This window comes from Arachis ipaensis, chromosome B07 (assembly GCF_000816755.2).
Source record: "Arachis ipaensis cultivar K30076 chromosome B07, Araip1.1, whole genome shotgun sequence".
Classification (NCBI taxonomy): Eukaryota; Viridiplantae; Streptophyta; class Magnoliopsida; order Fabales; family Fabaceae; genus Arachis; species Arachis ipaensis.
This window is the reverse complement of record NC_029791.2, coordinates 25,480,946-25,503,287: the sequence shown is the minus strand read 5'-3', so window position 1 is coordinate 25,503,287 and position 22,342 is coordinate 25,480,946. Positions and strand designations below refer to the sequence as shown.

The following is a 22,342-nucleotide window of genomic DNA, read 5'->3' as shown; positions in this document are numbered from 1 at the left end:
CGTGAGTTTTACAACTAAATTTCAACGTTCTAATCAACTATTTTAAGGGGCTTTCTTAACTTTTAATTTTGTCTTGTTTAGAGTTCCGAAATTCAAGTATGCATGCCTTTGTCCCAAATAACAGCACCAAGCCCTGTGCCAGCAATTGAACCATTCCCGCAAAGTCTCCAAGCGAGAAAATTAGTGAAGAAAGAACTAAAAGGTAAAGAATAATATTCGGGTGTATTTGGTCATTATTTGGGTGTATATTTTCCTTATTTGGGTGTATATCTTCAGAATTGATCTGTAACTAGTTTTTTTATAATTTGATTCATTTTTTCTAACCCTGCAACACTCCACAATCCCAAAAACTTGACGAAAGTATACCCACAGTGCCATAAGCTCCATCTAAAGTGTAAGTTCAGCACAATATAACTCTATTTTGATATCATTCGTCTATTCTTATTCTTATAGTATCTTATATATCAACACGCAGTAATCCAGCCCCTGAAGCCACTGCTGCTACACTGATGATGATGGCACGCACAGCATCATACGTACCTAAAGAACTTCCAATCATTCAGCCTTAGCTTCACTGATTCAAGTCAAGAAGAAACACTGAACCAAGAGAGGGAACCAGAATCTCAAAAGAGAAAAAGTCCTGAAATACCAAAACTAATCGAACAATTAGAGGAGCTGGTGGAAAAAATTGCAAACAGTGGGGTAAAGACAGCATTGGATTTTGCAGAGGGTAAAAGTCCCCCGATGGAACAGTAGTCTGCCGGACAAATTTTTGAAACTCCTGCAAGGAGCAAGGAAATTTTGGGGGACATGAAAGAAAAGTGCTACCTGTGGGCCACACGTGTAAAGACATACGGAGATGGAACCACTAATGAGTATGAACCGGTGTGCATCCTGAATGCCCAAGCACCATTGATAATGTCAAAAGTCCACTTTACATCTCTAAAAGCTGCTACATATATCGAAGCTGAGGTAATATTAGAATAAGATTAATGATTTTATCATGAAATGTGACTGCAATGTTGATTGATGTAAATTGATTTGGGTTTTTTTTTTCTAGATTGTCAATGTTATTTGTTTGATACTGAACAGACAAAATATTAAAAAATTTGAAGAAGAAATTTACCGTTTTCCCCCAAATATTGTGGTAACGTGTACTGTAATAAAATTTGAGTGTATTTGTGTAATCTTTTGGGTATATTAAATATTTCTTTTGTTGTTTCACAAATGCTGCAGAACATGGCCATTGGAAATCATCCAGGTGCGGAATTCTTACAGCCTAAATCCAAAATGCCATTTATGGTCGACGACTATCCAATGTTTATACCCTTTTTGGACCTCAAAAAATTAGCATCACATCCATATGTAAGTTTTCGTTTCTAAAACTTCTTATCACAATTCTTTGGTTATGGGCCAATTAAACTAAAATACTATTCAATGTGGACATCCTTCAGATTTTTGCACCTATTTGCTATTCAGAGCATTGGTGGATATAGGTGGCTGATGTAAGAAAGAGAAAATTTTATATACTTGACCTGTATCACAAGACGTGTCCCTCCGAAGCTAGAACGAAGCTAAATAAATTCGTTGTAAGTTGTTTCTGTATTTTGTATTTTAATATTTGGATGTATTTCTGTTCAAAATAAGATGTAGTTTGTGATCCTTTAGGTGTATTCATTTATTATATTTATTCTTTCTTATATTTTGCTTTGTTTTTTGTTTTTAGGGGTATGTGATTTCCAGAATGAAGGCATATGCCGGGGGCACCTTGATGAATGAACTTTTGTGTGGTTTAGAATTTCACAAATGATGAAGTCTCGTTGTAAAGTATAGTTTCTAAACCAACAATAGTCCTTTCATACAAAAGATTTGTTTGTCACTAGTACAAACCCCTAAAATTATAAACCGAAGTATTTAAACCTCGGGTCGTTCTCCCTATGAATTACAATAAAATGTCTTGTTATTGGTTGTAGAGTATGTTTTGGGGTTTTTGGGATAAGAGGCATGAAAAGTAAATGGTAATGAAAATAAACTAACAACTAGAAAGGTCTTGGCAAGGTTTGGTGGTCAAGGATCTCTATCCTAATCACTAACCACAACATGAGAATTGGCAAGGATCAACCCCATTAAGTCATTCTCTAACTAATAAAGGAAAGTCAAATGAGTTATGTCAATCCAAGTCCATAATATCAATTAGTGAGATCTAGAGTTAATGGCTTCCAATCGTCAATCACTTGGACATTAGTAACTCAAGAGTTCCTAAGTTACCTTTCCAAGCCAAGAGCACTAAAATCTACTCTAAAATCTAACCAAGCATTTCATCAAACACTTGGAAGGCATAAAAAGAAAACATAGTAAAATATCAAGGAAAGTAAATCTACACTACTCAATTGTAAGGAATTAAACAACAACAAATCCAAATCAACAATAAAGGAACATGAATCATAAATTGCATTAAAAGAAAATAGAAGAAGAAAGAGTGCATCAACAACAAAATAGGCAATTACAAGAATGAAATACAAAATTAGAGAGAGAAAAAGTAGAGGAACAAGAAATTATAAAGGAAAAGTAAATCAAAGCATGAATTAAACCTAGATCTAAGAAATTCTAATCATAATTCTAGAGAGAAGAGGGAGCTTCTCTCTCTAGAAACTAAACTACATGAGGCTAAGCTACCAAACAATTACTCTCCCCTTTGCCCAATCTTGAATTCTGCATGAAATAGCATTAGAAATGAGTTGGGTTGGGCCCAAAGTGCTTCAGAAATTGCTGGGGGAGATTTTACTTTAGTGGGCCACGAGCAGCATCAGTGCGCACGCATACATGGTGCGTGTGTGCCCCTGAAAGTGAAGTAACATATGAAAAATTTTAAATCATTTCGAAGCCCCAGATATTAGCTTTCCAACGCAACTGAAACCGCCTCATTTGGACCTCTGTAGCTCAAGTTATGGTCAATTGAGTGCGAAGAGGTCAGGCTTAACAGCATTACGGTTCCTTCATTTCTTCATGAGTTCTCCCACTTTGCATGCTTTTCTCCTCACTTCTTCCATCCAATACTTGCCTTATGAACCTGAAATCACTCAACAAACACATCAAGGCATCGAATAGAATTAAAGTGGATTAAAATCACCAATTTAAGGGCCTAAAAAGCATGTTTTTACACTTAAGCACAATTGAAGGGAGAATTACAAAAACATGCTATTTCATTGAATAAATATGGGAAAAAGGTGATAAAATCCCCTAAAATAAGCACAAGATAAATCACGAAATCGGGGTTTATCACACTTTTCAGGAAAAAAGATCGTGAATTGAACCACCATACATTGACATCTCAGGCCAAAAAATACAGTATAAATCTTTCACTCTGAAAATTGTGTTTTCTCTTACTATCCTGTATTAAATTGCTAATTTATTTTTTGTTTTTCAGCTATGATTGTGCTGTTTATGTCATGAAATTGTTTGAAATAATCCAGCCCGAAAACATTAAAAAGGAAAAGTATGAATGAGACAATTGGACTCAGGTAATTGTGTCTAAAACAATATAACTCTCTATTACTTTACTAATTAACAGAGTTGATTAAAAAGAATATTCTTTTAAACTGTAGGTGGAGGTAGACCACTTTAGAGTAGAATTTGCTTCCCGAATTCTATTTCATGAGATGAATCGAGACAGAGATGAAGCCATTAGGGGAAGTGAAGCACTGAGATTGTCCAAGCCATCTTTGCTGTTGTTGAGTCCATATTGTCAAATAGATTCATAAAAGATATTGAAAGTGATTAATTTCAGTGTTATGTAGTCTTGGAATAGTTTGAACACTTCTTGTAAATTTTGTGAATATTTAATCCAGTTTTATTATAAATTCTTTTTGCATAAATAAACTGTCTATGCTGTATTCAAAAGTTGTAAATTACAGGTTCAAAAAAAATGAAGGAAAACAATACCAAACCAGCTAATATGCCCAATTACTTTAATAATACACCTAAATATAAACCCTAAACTAAGAGGTGGCAAAACAAGTTGAACCCGTCGAGCCGACCCGTTGAACCTGCTAAAAAAGGCGGGTCAGACTAGGATTTGGAACCCGCCAAATTAAAAAAATTCGCCAAACCCGCACCGTCAAATTGGCGGGTTTTGGCGGGACGGTCCACCATGCCAATCCGCCATAAAGCGGGACGGGCTAGCATTTTGAGCCGATCTTAGTTGGCGGGGCGGGCCGGCCCGCTTTGCCACCCCTACCCTAAACCCTAAATCCCTAAACACCTAAACCCCTGATAAACCCTAAACCCTAAACTCTAAACCCCTTAACTCCTAAACTCTAAATCTTAAACCCTAAACCCATAAACCCCTAAACCCTAAACAAAACAGTCATTTCTAACATAAACAGCAGCATCTGAAAAATATAAAAAAAATTAAAATGTCAAACACGAGAGAATGCAGAAATATACCCAAAAAACTTAGTGTTACACCAATATCCTGTCACTATACACCCAAAAATATATCCCCTACTGCTGGATCCCTGAACTGATAATTCATAACATGTCCGTAATATTGGCTGGAATTCGGTTGCACCACTAATGCAGCATCAAAAAAGGTTTAACTGAAAATAATAAACTCACATATTAGCAAAACTATTAACAAAATAATTAAACTCAATTACCACCTATTTAAAGAACATCACTTTTACCTCGCTTAGAGTTTTTGTTTTCTTCTTCTTTGAGACATTTGCAATCTATTTGTCCAACTTTGAACCTAGCCTATTTTTTGGACGTCCTCTTGTTCGAACTTTTGGAAGGCTTTGAAGCTCGTTAACGGATTCCAATTTGGCATCTTCGTGAGATAACGAACATGTTCGCTTCCTTTTGGCTTTCAGTTCTTCCATCTCAACCATGACGTTATCGTAGGCATGGTGCAGAATGGCAGTCAGCTCCTCGGATTCTGATACAAATTTGTATATATTTTGCGAATGAAATACTAATTCGTCAAACCTCTTGCTTCGTGGCTCCAACAGTGGCTCGTCGTGGCTGCTCTTGATGTGTGTGTGTTGCCTCTTTACCTTCTTACTCCATCGTTCCAATATATATCTCGGTGACACTTGGATTACTCATTCAAAGCTTAACATGCTTAGTGCGTGACGGCACAATATCCCTCTTTTGAGAGATTGGAGGTGCAGGATGGTGAGACGGCGGCGGTGATGAACCAAAGACCAGAGAGACTGGACAGATCAACGACGAACGAGAGACAGATGACGAACGGCGGCGGCTTCGACTGCGTCTGGTGCGTGCTGCTGTGGTTCGTCGAAGATGACAGCGGCTGTTGGTTCGTGGAGGAGACGGCTGCTGGAGAGGTGGTGAGTGGAGCTGTCGAGGCTGAGGGAGAAAGAGAAGCGCTACGAGCCTACTAGGAAGAGAGAGAAAAAGAAAAGGGTCGCGCCGCCGCGATGGTGCTGTCTGGTGGCGTCGATGGCGGAGAAGAAGAAGGAGGAGGTTCCGCTGAGGTTCAGCACTCAGAGAGGGATCGAGGGAGTTAGGGTTTCTGCTAGGGGTGGCTGCGGTTGGTTTAGGAGGAATTGTGGAGGAAAGCTGCTTTATAGTAGGTTTTTAATAACACCGGTTCGATTCGATTTTTTCTACCTGAACCAAAAACCGAACCGAACCGCAAAAAAACTGCAAAAAAATCATTTTTTCGATTTTTTCTGTTTTCGGTTTATTCGATTTTCGAGTTTTTTAGTTCGATTAGTCGATTTTGTTCGGATTGGATCGTTTTTGAACATCCCTAAATACAATTATGAATCTATTTATATTCACATTTATATATATGCATTTGATGTGTTTATTGTTAATTTACTTTTTTACTTATGTATATTCACAATTATATATATGAATTTGTTTTAATTTTATGGTGTTTTTGAAAGTACTGGTTTGGCAAAATTTTATTTTTCGACATTCATTTATTACATCATTTGATTTTTATTACATAAAATTCAATAATTTATAAAAGTAATGCCTTCAATATGAACAAATTTATTTGGATTTAGAGTAAAATTACGCATAAAAAATATTTTCCATCACCACCATTACTACCTTAGTACCTTTATCTCTACCCCATGTTGACGAATACGTCGTACACCACGTAAGCCACCACCTCCACCAGCAGCATACTCTGCACCTAGGTGTCCTGAGATGTCATCGATCCATTGGTAATCACGATCAGTCACTTAGTTACTAGCACGCTTCCATAACTCAACACATCATCTGTCTGAAATATTTGATACCTGCGTCCTAACAAGTGGCTCTCTCACTCTCTTGGGCCGCCTGAACTGGAATCCTACCGGCTCTAGGGTCTCCAAAGACGTGCTCAAAGGATAAGAATCTTCGTGCCTCCTGATAAAACCACTGCAGGTATTGCTCTGATGGATCTGGATCGAGGATCATGTTCAATTGGATCATAGACGCCATGACTAAATACATGAGGAAAACCAACAATCTTCTCCTCTGCCATCTTCGATATCAAAAAACCTATTTTATTAAATGCCTTGTATGGTTGATGTTGCTCCCCTTCAAACTGTGTTATAACTTGATCGACTTAGTGTCACTCTACCACAATAAAATATATCAATGTTGTCACTATTTCATAACACCTTATGTTGCTCATCTAGTATCTCCGGGTGCGCCACCTGCATAACCTTAGGTGCAAAATATAACTCCCACAGAAATTAAAAAAAAAAAAAACAATTAGAACACAAAATAGTAATAAAGCATAAATTTGTAAATTAAACCCTAAATGTAACACACAATCTAATAAAAAATTTCAAGACTCACATCTCGTGACTTCACCTATTATCTTAACAATATCCTCGACTGGATGACCCTAGGTTCCTTCTAGCTTGAAGATAGTGGATATCTCACCCACCTGCAAGTCCATAATAAGTCTAAATCTTAACATACACAAATTCTGATGCACCTATATATGTACCGTAAACATGATACACATGCAAATGCAAATACATGCATGCCAACAATCATGTACATGCATCCAAGCAGTATTGGAGCTTAAACAAAATTTTGGAGTGCTAAAAATGATCGTGCCATGTCTTTAATGTTTAAAACTAAAAGTTATTTATTGTGCAATAAAAGAAAAAGATGATGATTGAATTTGAATACTTTTAATTTATAGTAAAATATTTAAATCAACTGAACTATTTTTTATTTTTTTAAAAAAATACTACTAATTTTTTTTATAAAAAACTTGGAGGAGATTATAGTCTCCGTTATCTCAACTAAGCTCCGCCCCTGCATCGAAACCATAGGACCGCAGAAGGAACAATGTCGAAATATCCATGACTATAGTAGATGTAATAAGCCAGTCAATTGCATAATGTTCTGGTTAACCACCTGAAACATGCTTCTGTATAACTATGCAATTAAAAACTGCAAATCCCAATAGTATTTTCTAAATTCGTTTTTCCGATCCTGGCCATATGTATATAACAGCTACCAAATATAACATCGTGCTCTAAATTTGTCACCAAATAATTATTGAGTGGATAATAATATCATAATATATACCAAACATACCTTCTAATGGTCTCTTCATTTGTATTTGCACCTTGAACCTCTTTTGGAATGAGGCCTTCAACGAACTAGCTTCTCGTGTACCACACTAAATTGTACTTGTACCTACCCCCAATGATGAAACTAGTTTCTCCTATGCCAGTTGGGCTGTTTTGTTTTGTTTTATTAAACAAAGTAGGAATATATTAATTAAAATAGTAAAATAATTAATTATATAAAAGCAGTTTCATAGTTAAGGAAAATATAAGGAATTTAACATAAAAGTATTTCACTCATTAAATTAAAGTAGCAATTTCAAAAACATTTTGGAAAAGGCTATATTATATGACCGTAGGACTTATTGCACATATATACTATCACTTTTTCAGTAAATAAATAGCATTTTTATTTTTTCATATATGAATATCATAATTATATGATTAGACTTTACAAATATTACAACGGCATTTGCTGACGCACTTTAATTTAAATACGAATTTAATAAGTATATACTAAGGATCAAAATATTTTGTACTATTCACCAATAATATTTAAGAATTCGAAAATTAAATATTTAAATAGAAATCGAAAGAATTCACCGTAGGAGTGTGTGGAAAATATACTGTACCTGTTATTAAAAAAAAAAAGTTAAATTTCTTATTATGACAAGATATTATCAACGTGCTGGATAGGATTAAGAATTGTGTAAATTTTGTTATTATGCTTAAGTTGCCTAATAGTCTAAATTTTCTGAATCTATTACTATCTTGTAGGTACATGGACGAGATGAAGATAAAAAGAAGGTGATTAATTTTCTTCTTGACTTGGCTCAGGTTTCTGACTCACTATCCGTCTATCCCATCGTTGGCTTGGGTGGTGTTGGAAAAGCAACACTTGTTCAATTGATCTACAATGATGAACAGATAACAACTCATTTTAACTTGAAAGTTTGGATTTGTGTTTCCGAAAACTTCACTGTTAAGAGAATTTTGTGTTCCATTGTCGATTTTATCACAAATGAAAAATGTGGCGAATTAACTTTACCCATATTGGAACAAGTGAAGGTGGTCTAAGCCCAGATAAATGGGATAAGCTGAAATCTGTGTTGTCATGTGGATCCACTGGTGCTTCCATTTTAGCAACCACTCGTGACAAGAATGTTGCAGAAATTATGGGAACATGTGAAGTTCATCAGTTGAATGTTCTATCAGAGGATGCTTGTTGGTCATTGTTCAAACAATGCGCATTTGGATCTGACAATGAACGATGCCAAAAGTTTGAAGCAATTGGAAGGCAAATAGTAAGCAAGTGTGGGGGATTGCCTCTTGCCGGCCAAGCATTAGGAGGAGTGTTGCGATCAATGAACACTGAAAAAGAATGGGTTGAAATTAAGGAAAGCAATCTTTGGAATTTACCTGATGAGAATCGTATTATACCTGCTTTGAGGTTGAGCTATTTTCATTTGACGCCAACTTTAAAGCTGTGCTTTGCTTTCTGTGCCATCTTTCCTAAAAACACAGAAATTATGAAGGAAAAGTTGATTCATCTCTGGATGGCTAATGAGTTTATTCATCAACTAAAAAGTCAGAGCTACTTTGAAAAAGTTAAGTCCTTGCGAACGGCATATCAACTTGATCTTTATAAAGAAATTTCTTGTTGCATTGCATCAAATGAGTCACTTCGAGTTTTGAGAGCATGGAATTGGTTCCCGCCAGAATCAATTGAGAATTTAGTTCATCTAAGGTATTTGGAACTCAAAGGATATGATGATATAAAACGTATCCCCGATTCTATTTGCAGGTTGAGGAAATTACAAGTCTTGAAACTAATTCGTTTTGATGGTGTTAGATGTTTACCAAAACACTTAACTCGCCTACAAAATCTGAGACATCTGGTGATTGAACGTTGTGATTCAATGTCTGAAATGTTCCCCAACATCGGAAGATTAAGATTCCTAAGGACATTGCCTTTATTCATTGTAAAAAATGAGACAGGGCACAGGTTGACAGAATTACGTGACCTAAATCTGGGAGGAAGGCTCACCATCAAAGGCCTAGCAAATGTTGGCAGTTTATCTGAAGCTAAAGAGGCCAATCTCAAGGGTAAAACAGAGTTATTATTGTATTGGGATGATCCTGATCCTGTGAATGCTGAGCAAGTACTTGAAGGGCTTCAACCTCACTCAAATCTCAAATTGTTGCGCGTAGTTGGATATGACGGATTACGGTTGCCGAGTTGGCTCGGAGATAGTGCAGCTCTTAGCAATTTAGTTTCTCTTATGCTCATCGAAGGCATAAAATGTCAACAGGTTGGAGCACTCGGTAAACTCCCATCTCTGAAAAAGCTTTCCATAATAAACATGCATAATGTACAAGACTTGGATGATGAACGCGAAATGACTACTGTGTTCCCTTCTCTTGAAGAACTCTTGTTAGTAAATTTACCGAATTTATCACGTTTGCTGAAAATAGAAAGAAGAGACATTTTTCCTCGTCTTTTTAAGATGGTTATCGAAGACTGCCCCAAACTTGATGCCTTGCCTGAATGTGTACTGTGCCTCACTTCACTCAAGTATCTAGGGATTACCGGCTGCCCAATATTGTTGGGAAAAACTCAACAAAGGTTCAAAACAAGAATCTGTCTAATAGCGAAGCACCAGAAATAAATTTTTCACAACCTGTGCGATTAAATAGACAATACCAAAGATACTCCAAACAATAATTATAATGGCAGAAATTAAATAATCAGACACCAGAATTTTAACGTGGGAAAACCCCCAAAGAGGGACAAAAAACCCACAAGACCTAGTCCAGAAAAATCTTTCATTATCAGAATAATGGGTATACAAATAGTCTTCCTAGTAACAATAGGGCATCTCAACAATCAACAAAATACATCATCAAAACTGATGGAATCAACATAAACCCTCCACAAGGTGGGCATCTCAAATTAGGCAAAAGAGAAGGCAATACAACTAGCAAGTTATATCCTAATGTTCATCTCTACACCAGGAATAACATACTAAAATTTCATAAGAAATGGAGCGAATTTACCAAATCAATCAGATCAAGATAGCTTGCCCTTTTTTCCCAAATTTTCTCTTATCCTTCGACGCTGTGCTTCGTGTTTCTTTTCCATTCAAAACAGAGAATGAAACTCTTCTCTCTCTCCCGTGGCCTTTTTAGCCACTTTCTTCATTTATTTATTTTTTTGTTTTAAAACTGTGGGCCCCACTTAGTTGGGGACCCACCAACAAATCTTCCCCTCACCAACTCAAGTGGGGATAGGCTACTCCACCAAACCTGCCTTCTCTTTGCAGGATCAAACTTCACTGCAGGTAAACTCTTAGTCATCATATCTGAACCATTATCAGCAGTATGGATCTTCTCAAGTGCATATGACTTCATCTCAAGCGCTTGACGTATCCAATGATACCTCACCTCGATGTGCTTCGATCTGAAATGAAACGTCAGATTCTTGCTAAGATGGATAGCACTCTGACTATCACAAAATAACATAAACTTCTCTTGATTGATGCCTAACTCTTGTAGAAATTTTTTCATTCACAAGAGTTCCTTAGAAGCTTCAACAACAGCAATGTATTCTGCCTCTGTAGTAGACAAAGCAACACATTTCTGAAGTCGAGATTGCCACGACACAGCTCCCCCTGCAAAAGTCATCATATAACCAGAATTTGACTTTCTTGAGTCAAGATCCCCAGCCATATCTGCATCTGTGTAACCATCCAACACAGGTTGGCCACTCCCAAAACAAAAACAAACTCTAGAAGTACCATTAAGATATCTGAGAATCCACTTCACTGCTTGCCAGTGTTCCTTGCCAGGATTAGAGAGAAATTGACTAACAACTCCAACGGCATGAGCAATATCCGGCCTGGTGCAAACCATAGTATACATCAAACTGCCAACTGCAGATGCATATGGAATCTTCTTCATTTCTGCTTTCTCTTTCTCACTTGTAGGACATTGCTGTGAACTCAGCTTGAAATGACTAGCAAGTGGAGTACTAACAGGTTTGGAATTACTCATGCTAAATCTCTCTAAAACTTCTCAATATACTTCTGCTGTGACAACCACAGTTTTCCATTCTTCCTGTCACGAGTGATACTCATGCCAAGAATTTTCTTTGCAGGACCCAAATCCTTCATAGCAAAGGATCTGTTCAAGTCTTTCTTAAGACTTTCAATCTTCTTAGTGTCATGACCAACAATCAACATGTCATCAACATAAAGCAAGAGAATTATAAAATCACCATCAGAGAATTTCTTAACATACACACAATGATCAGAAGAAGTCTTACTATACCCATGACCTTCCATGAAGGAATCAAACTTCGTGTACCACTGCCTTGGCGCTTGCTTCAACCCATATAAGCTCTTCTTCAACTTGCATACAAGGTGCTCCTTTCCTTTAACCTCGAAACCCTCTAGTTGCTCTATATAAATTTCTTTATCTACATCACCGTGAAGGAATGTAGTCTTCACATCAAGCTGCTCAACCTCTAAATTCAAGCTAGCCGCCAATCCAAGCACAACTCGAATAGAAGACATCTTCACAACTGGAGAAAAAATCTCCTCAAAATCAATACCTTTCTTTTGCTCAAAACCTTTCACAACCAATCGAGCTTTGTACCTTGGACGTGAGGCACTTTCATCCGCTTTCAATTTGAACACCTATTTATTCTTGAATACTCTCTTACCCTTCGGCAACTTCACCAATTCAAAAGTATGATTATCATGCAAGGATTTCATTTCCTCTTGCATGGCCTTTAACTAATCTTCTTTATGCTCATCAGACATAGCTTCCTGGTAGCTTTCTGGCTCTCCAGTCTCAGTGTTCATCACATACTCATGAGAAGAGTATTTCTGAGAAGGATGACGCTCTCTAGTAGATCTTCTCAATTCAGGCTCAACTGGTAGTTTAGGTGGAACGTCAACATCTGGCACCTCAGGTCGAGGTGTAGGTTCATCATGCAAATCATCACCATCATTATCAACTTGTACATCTCCCCCATCAACAGGAGGTCTAGTGGAAGGACCATGTACATCATCAGCAGAACGTCTAACAGTTACAGTTGGCTTATCTGTCTTCTCAAGATCTTCAATAGTTTGGTCTTCAAGAAAAATCACATTTTGGCTTCTAATTATCTTCTTGCTCACCGGATCCCATAATCTGTAATCAAAGTCTTCGTGACCATAACCCATGAAGATACACTGCTTTGACTTTCCATCAAGTTTAGACCTTTCATATCTTGGAATGTGAACAAAAGCCCTGCAGCTAAACACTCGCAAGCGACTATAGGAGACATCTTTCCCTCTCCAAAATTTCTCTGGAACATCACCATTTAGTGGAACTGAAGGAGAAAGGTTGATCAAATCTACTGCAGTCCTCATCGCTTCACCCCAAAAGGATTTAGGCAACTTTTCATGAGAGAGCATACACCTGACTCTATCATTGATAGTACGATTCATTCTCTCTGCAACTCCATTATGTTGAGGAGTCTTAGGAACCGTCTTCTCAAGCTTGATCCCATGTCCTTTACAATACTCTTCAAACAAACCCCTATATTCACCACCATTATCTGCTCGAACACATTTCAATTTCCTTCCTGTTTCTCTTTCAACACTTGATTGAAAGTGTTTGAAGATACCGAGCACCTGGTCTTTAGATTTCAAAATAAAAGCCCACACTTTTCGAGAATAATCATCAATAAAAGTAACAAAATATGATACAACATCTAGTGTCTTAGCATCCCTAGTGCAAACATCAGTGTGAACTAAATCTAAAATATGTGATCTCCTATGAGGTCCAGAATTATAAAATGATACTCTAGCATGCTTACCAACAAAACAATGAGTACAAGTATTTAAAGTTGTACCTTTCACTGGAAGTGAGTGCTTCTTGGCCAAGACGCTTAGTCATTTCTCGCTCAAGTGACCAAGACGTATATGCCACAAATCAGAAGAGGAATCATCAGCTACATTCACCTCTTCTTTGCACAACTTTGCATGTAACTGGTAGAGAGTAGTGAGACTATTGTCTTCTCTACCAACAATGAGAGCCCCTTTGGTAATCTTGCATTTTCCACTACCAAAGAAAGTGCAATACCCCTCTTAATCCAATGCTTTTACTAAAATGAGATTGAACTACATATCTAGCGCATGCCTAACATTCTTCAACTGCAACTTGCATCCCATGTTGGTTTCAAGCCACAAATCACCCATACCAATGATATCACACACTCCTTTATCTCCCAATTCGATCTTGCCAAAATTTCCAACAGTATAAGAAGTGAAAAATTCACGCCTCGGAGTGACATGACATGAGGCACCAGAATCCATAATCCAAGTGGAATCATCGCAGACAAGATTCACATAATTTTCATCATATGTGATAAGAACATCTTCATAAACAATGCAGCAGTTTCTTTATCACTATCTTTACCTTTGTCTTCATTTTTCCCCTTGATTGTTCTCTTTTCAAGAACCTACAATACCTCTTAATATGCCCCGGCTTGCCACAATGGTGACAAATGAACTCCTTTTTTGGCTTGTACTTTCCTCTTGACTTGCTTCGACTCTCTGACTTGTCGGAACTGTGAGGTTTTCTACTTTGACTTCTCCCCCGTGACTCTGAAACAAGTGCTTCTGACTGAGAAGAAGCTTTAGTCAAACTTCACTATTTTCTTCTGGCTTCTTCATTCAACATGCTCTCTTTAACCATTGCTAACGCCAACTTTCCATTTGGAGCTGAGTTAGTCAGTGTCACAACCAGAACTTCCCAACTATCAGGCAAAGCTCAACAACAACAAGGTTTACAACTCATCATTCAAAGTGATTTCATTATTTTTCAGTTGGTTTACCGTCTCCTGTAAAATGCTCAAGTGCTCCGGCATTGATTTACCTTCAACATACTTCATATTGGCAAGTTTCCTAATCAAGAATGCTTTGTTTTGCACATTCTTCCTCTCATATAACTCCTTCAATTTATTCCACATCTTCTTAGCATTCGTTTCGGTGTCAACATGTGGATACATGCTAAGATCAAGCCATTGTCTAATCAAAGCAACTGCCTTCCGATTCAGCTTCTTCCACTCAGCATCGGATTTAGTACCTTTGGATTTATCCCCGTCCACAGGATCATACAAGTCCTTGCTATACAACATATCTTCCATGAGGGTCTTCCAAATTGAATAATTTTGGGAATTCAATTTGACTATATTCGATCCATGAGTATTTTCCTCCATTTAATCAGCACAGAGATAAACAACCAAAGCTCTAGATACCACTTTGTTGGAAAAAACTCAACAAAGGTTCAAAACAAGAACATGTCTAACAGCATAAGCACTAGAAATAATTTCTCCACAACATGTACAATTAAATAGGCAATACCAAAGATAATCTAAGTAACAATTATAATGACAGAAATTAAATAATCAGACAACAGAATTTTAACGTGGAAAAACTCCCAAAAGAGGGACAAAAAACTCACAGGACCTAGTCCAGAAAAATCTTCCACTATCAGAATAATGGGTACACAAACAGTCTTTCTAGTAACACTAGGGCATCTCAACAATCAACAAAATACATCATTAAAACTCATGGAATCAACATAAACCCTCCACAAAGTGGGCATCTCAAATCAGGCAAAAGAGAAGGCAATACAACTAGTAAGTTATATCCTAATATTCATCTTTACACCAGGAATAACATACTAAAATTTCATAAGAAATGAAGCGAATTTACTAGATCAATCAAATCAAGATAACTTGTCCTTTTCCCCCAAATTTTCTCTTTTCCTTCGACGCTGTGCTTTGTGTTTCTTTTTCATTCAAAACAGAGAATGAAACTCTTATCTCTCTCCCATGGCCTTTTTAGCCACTTTCTTCATTTATTTATTTATTTGTTTGTTTTAAAACTATGGGCCCCACATAATTGGGGACCCACCAACAAATATTATCTAGGCGATGCAAAGAGGAGTACTGGCAAAAACTGGACCATATTGCCTCCAAATATATATAGTAGGACGGAAATGTTTGGTAATTAAAAGAAATTAGTCAAAAACAATTATAACTTATCTTATTTAGCATTTATTAATTCTCACCACAATTAATGAATGCTAAATAAAGTAAATTCTGTCTATTTTTTTTTTTAATCTTCTTAGTATTACCGTAATAGAGTACGATGCCTCTTGTATTGTATTGTTATTATTATGTCTGCAGGATACAACACTTATGTGGTTATTGCACCTGCACTGCTTAATGCATTCAATGTAATAATAATATTCATCATTTCTTAGAGAAATTCTAAATCACATTGTTTGAGTTGAAACCATTTTAACCTCTGAAATTTTTTACTTGCCTTAATTTTGACCCCGAAATTTATAGTTACCCAACCAAAATATTGAATCGTGCCCCACGTTTGCCCTTGTCGCTAGTTCCGTTAACGGAACTCTGATGTGGCACGTTAAGTCGCCAGCGTGTGTATCCATGTGTCACCCAACTTGCCAGAATGGATTCGTGATGAGTGAATGATGTGGAAAAATTTGAATCAACTCAATTTAACCCCTTCATAGATGATAAAATCCTAATTTGCAGCCCTCCTTTCCGAATACGCTGAAGATTGTGTTGGAGAAATGATGAGTTCAGGAAGCCAAGCTGCAGTGAGTTCTGCATGATCACATTCCTGACTGGTGTGGTTGTGGAATGCGTCCAGTGCTTCGCTGGTCTGGGACAAATGTCAATCTTGATAGACCCTTTTATGGGTGTCCAAATTATAATGTAAGTTCTCAATGTCGTCTTCTTCTTCTTCAATGTGTTGCTACTGGTGTTTGTGTTTGATGAGTAATCTTAAAATTTTTTCTTTTTGTTGGTTGTTGCGAAATTGGCAGAGTTCTGGGAGAATGTGGTGTGGTTTCTTTATGTGGGCAGACGGTGAAGAAGAACAGAGTTTAGTGGGCAAAACACAACCTACAAGCAGTGATGATAGTTGGAAGATGAATTTAGCATGGAGAATTACTTCAATGGAAGTTGAAATTAGGTGTTTGAAAATATAGATTAGTATTTTAAGTTTGGTTATTTGTTTAGTTGTGTTTCTGATTGTTATGTATGGTGTAAGTATGATTAAATTTTGATTAAAAGTGTGGACCTGAAGGTGTGTACTCTGAGGGTGAATGAAAGCATTGTATTCATATTTCCATGAAAAAGAAGCATGGTGTTAGCTCCTTTGGTACATATGTCATGTTGCAATATGAGAAAGGAAAGCTAAATATTAAACATATTGGTACCATTCATAAACCTGAAATAAAGTGTCTACATTTAGTGAATATCCAAAAGCATTGCTTGCCAACAACTGAACAAATATCCAGAATTTGTTCAGAGTTTGCTTGGGAGAATGTGATTGTATTTTGTTCAAGTGGTGTGTTTGGAATACATGATGATGGATTTGAGGTGGTGTCAGATACCATGATTTTTGGATTGGGGGTCATAGGGACCAGTTGTGGAACCTCATCACCTTTATGTTCAGAATTTTCATACTCAAGGTACACATGCACTACACCTTCATTATTCTTTGCGTGAAAGCACATCTCCAAGAGCTCCTTGTCATGTGACAGTGCTCTCAATCCAGTTTTCAAGGGCCTCTCAGGAGCTAGCCACCAGCACTCCTTCAAGTTGTCATATCCTAGAACCTTGTAATAATTTCTTATTGAGAACACGTCCAATGTATCTTCCTCTAGTCCAAATAACTGTTTAATTTGGTCTCCGACATACACAACTTCTCCATCTTCTTTTGTCTCAAAATTTTCTCCATGGTGGATGACAATTATTATATCATCATCCATCTATATTGCAAACTAACAAAAATCTCAACAATAATTTTAAAAAACAAAGCATACTGACTTAACTGACTTCAAACTCCAAACAGGACAATAGGTCATCATTCATTTTGAAACAACAAATTTTTTAAACACAAGCAATAACATACACATAATAACATTTTTCCACAGACAGCAAAAGATAAAATCGACATTCTCTTTTTCAACAAGGAAAAAAAACCCTAGCATCATTCACATGCAACAATTTTTAATGCCCTAAATATAACCAGCACCTTGCTTCAACAATAACAATGCAATACAAAAATCCAAACAAAAGCCAAAAATAGAGTATTAAGAAATTTGTGAAAAAAAAAATAAAACTTCACTTCCTAACCTGATCTTCTTCATTTCTTTCCGCACCCATGTTAGTTCGTCAGCAACCTCACCCAACAGTCCAATACCCCACCAATGTTACTCTGATTCTCCTTTTTCACAATCAAGCATGCGAGAAGAACAAAAATGTGGAGAAGAAGAATAGAAGACAAAGAGAAGGAAGAAGAAGGGTCAAGCTACGCCTGTGTCTTCATCTACATGTTGGCCCAATTTTTTTAACCCAATGAAACCCTTAAACGACGTCACATTGAGTTAAAACTGGGAGGGAACATAAAACGACGTCGTTTTAAGCTTTCCTACGTGTCAATTTAACGTGCCACATTAGATCTCTGTTAATAGAGATAACTACGAGGACAAACGTGGATCACAATTCAATATTTGAGAATTTTAATTGGGTAACTATAAATTTTGGAGTTCAAATTGAGACTCCTCAAAAATTTCAAGGCCAAAATGAATATCAACTCCACATTGTTTGCTTCTAATTAAGATTTATCTCAAATTCTCAATTGATCTTCATCTTTCACTAATGATTTGACTTCCACCTTTTTAGTGTCAAGTTCAATTTATCTCAATCAAGTCTACTTTCATTTATCAGGAAACATTGAATTGGAACAATCATTTCTTAAATACATGATAACAAGCCATGCCACCAACCTTTTACATCAGGTACAAAAAATTGCTTCATTAATATGATTTTCTCTTTAGACCGTTTATACATAGGGAGTGGATCCTCTCTAGTGGAAGAAAAACTGGATGGTATCCAGTGGAAGATCTCACCCTTCATTACATTCTCTCTCATATTTATTTTTGGTCCCACTTATAAAATTAAATATGGGAGATTACACTTTATTCTCTCCAGTGACAAAAAAACTGGAGAGGATCCATTTCCTTATACATATGATGGGAAATAATTAAGGGAATATTTCTTATTATTATACAACAGTGGAGACCAATTATGTTAAAGCCAGGATTGTAGATAGGGATATTTACCATTTTTTTCCCTTGACATGGGTGATACTTGTAATATATTGAGATGTAACTATTAAAAAATTCTAAGTGAAAAAATGGTCTCTTTTTTCTTGTAAGAAGTTCGTTAATATATACACTTTTTAAATTAAACTGTGAACTAAAATTCAAAATTTAAATATGCTAATCTATTATTACTTTATATTTTATTTGAATCTGTATGAAATAATTTTTGTTTTCATACATAAATATAAATAAATGGTTAAATTGCTACTTTAAGGTTTAAAGTGTAGGAACTGGCTATGTAGCTGATCTTCCGTTTTGTAAACAATACTAGTAAAATAGAAAAAAATTAGTTACCTAAGATAGTGTTTGTTTGCATAGACCGAAACTGAGATTGGGAGACAGAGATTCAGTATTAATGTTTGTTGATTTAGAGATTGGTATTTAAATTTCTGTCTCTGTCTTCAAAATTTCAATATTTCAGTACCTTCAAGAAGTAGGGACACTGGAGACAGAAAATTTTAAAGACTGAAACAGAAATTTTAATTATAATTTGTTCCTGAATTATCCCATTCTAATTCAATAATTCCAACATTAACCCTAATATAAATAAGGGCTTCATTGTTAACCCTCGTGACTCCGTTCGGTATGTACGACTTCACCCTGTTCCTCCCCTTCATCACTTTCTTCCTCACCAATGACACGAAGAACATCAACTGCTCGAAAGCGGCAGCACCAACGGCCCCAAAGTCGTTATGTTTGTTTTCAGTGCGTTTCCGGCCACCTCCATCAGCTCTCTCACTAGGCACACTCCAATTTTCCCATCTCATCTTCTCTCTAGTACACGAAGTTGTAGTTCTTGTCGTCTGTGCCCTTGTGTGTCCTCACCATGTGAACCAGCTCGTACTTGGATCGTGCCCTGTCCCGCCGCTTGTTCGTCAGAAGCACCGCGGCGCCGCCCATCCTGAAAATGCAGTTACAGAAGAGCATAGACCGCTCGTTTCCAAAGTACCAGTTCAAAGTTATGTTCTCCATGCTCACCACCACTGCGTAGGAGTTGGGGTTCGCCTTGAGGAGATCCTTGGCAAGGTTAATGGAGATTAATCCGGCGCTGCAACCCATGTCGCTCGGGTTGTAGTTTTTGCTGTTGGTCCTAAGCTTGTAGTAGTTGACGATCATGGCGGAGAGGGAAGGGGTTGGGTTGAAGAGGCTGCAATTCCTGAAAAATTGAATTTGGATTTGAGATTAGGGTTGCATATAAAATTAAAGGTTATTTTTGTAAATTTAACAATTTCAGTATCTAGTTTTAATTCAAACCAAATAGAACACTTTTACGCCAAACATAATACTAAGACTTTTTTAAGTTCCTGTCTCTCAGTTACTGTCTCTCCGTCTCTGTCTCGCAAACAAATGCTGCTTAAGAAATATGAAATCTTAAACATATTGATACATAACCAAATTTTTATTTGGTAGAAATTCAGGTGCAGTCAATTTCATATAAAGTTGATATTTGAGAGTCGTTAGATAAAAATTTAATCCAATCAGTTAAATCATTTAACAACTCTCAACTATCAACTTTACGTAAAGTTCGCTGCACCTGAATTTTTACCTTTTTATTTATGATAAGATAAAGTCCAACACTGATATTATTATATTAAAAACTCAACAAAACAAAACATTGTACACACCCAAGAATTTCAATTTGTTAATTCTTAAATTGCAAAGCTCCGCCATCCTCACTGCGCCAAAAGTCCAAAACCTTGTAAGCCTAACCTTACAGCCAAGGGATTTGATATCTTGTACTTTTTTTTTCCAAACTCATTGTAAGTAAAGGTTTCGTATTTGGAGGCTTGGAGCTTTGAATCTCAATATCTTCACCACGAAACACAACGTAGCATATCTCTCACCGCTTGTTGGCTAAATCAAAATTTATTATTTATCCAATAATTCAAAATATCAATTAAAGGCTAATAAAATTACGTTTACTTTGAATCGATATATAATCTAAGTGCGTGTTTGATTAATAGCTTTTAAAATTCAATTTATTTATATGCGTTCATTAGCATTTTAAATAATTTTATATTACTATATAGAAAAAAAATTTAAGACGTTTATAAATAATGGTGGATAAAGTCCAATACTAATTATTTTTATAAGGAGTAAACTATTATTTTTATTATCTATGAATATTTAGAATGCTGATAAATTTATTCATGAATAAATAAAATTATTATTTCTAACCATGAAAAATAAACTTGTTAATAAAATTACTCGAATTCTAAAAAATTATTTCAAATTCCTAAAATACCCTTTAATTTAATCTAATTCTAACTTTTTTTTTTACTCCACATCATCACTCTCATCCAAATCCTTCTTTTTACTACCACTATCGACTAAGGGAGGAAGAGTGAGAGAGAAAGCTGAAACAGAGAGAATGAGAAAATGACTAAAAAGAGAAGTTACTCATTATTGTTGGAAGTTCATTTTGAAGAGGAAGAACATTTAGATTCAAAATTTTACATTCAAATTCAAATAATAATACCTCAACAGACCCATATTATTACAAATTCAGCAACAGAACTAATAGAACTGTAAACACAAATTTAAATTCTAACGACAGAAGTAGAGCATTCAAATTAAATTCAACACTCACAGATTTACAATTCAATAATAAGTCAGATTATGGACATGTAGAATTAGAGAATGAAACAACATAAATTGAAAATTGGAAATTAAAAAAGACCACAACGACAATATATTGCCGAATCTTCAAACCCCTTAGTCCCCAGCCTCAAAGCTCCGTGAGTAGTGATTCCAGGTTGAAACGCTGGCGCGGAGGCTGTTGTCGGAGATGGTCCCAATTAGAGTCCACGACATTCTTGTAAAAGGTAACACGAAGACCAAGGATTGAGTCATCGAAGCAAAGCTCTAGGAAATCGAGAGTGCCACCACCATGTAGGACCTCATGCGTGCTTACGAAGGGAAGACAAAGATCGTTCACGATCCTCATTTGATGGAGCAACAATGGTGGTGAACACAGATCTTCGAACAAGGACGCGCGCAGATCTTGTCGCCGCTGCTGCTACTAGAGGTCGCTGGAATCGCTACTACAAAGCTACCATTGTTATCATTCTATTTCTGTCTTTGTCGTGGTATTAGATAAGGAGGCAGTGATGACATTGGTGATGAGAAAGTATTTGGGTGGTTGTAAAGTTTAGGATTAAAAGAGTGGTGGTGTGCAGTAAAAAGAGAAGCTAGAGTTAGGTTATATTAGAGGGTATTTTAGAGATTTCAAATAATTTTTTAGGGTTCGGATAGTTTCGTTAGCAACAGTCTATCTTTTATGCATAGAAATGATAGTTTTGTTTATTCGTAGATAAATTTATTAATGTTCTGATATTTCATAGATAAAAATAGTAATTTACTCCTTTTATATTTATAGCTTAAATATCGCTGATCACATCTTAAAATAAAAACCAATAATTTTACCTGTAAGTCAAGGGTTTAAACATTTGCAATTGAATTTATAATTAAATTCTTATTTTTTATTTTTTTTTAAAAAGTAATAATTTTAGAATTATTTATTTTTATAACAT

At 36.2% G+C, this 22,342-nt stretch overlaps 1 pseudogene; it reads left to right on the top strand.

Annotated features, from left to right (window-relative positions):
- LOC107606987 lies at positions 5,461-10,216 on the top strand (annotated as a pseudogene).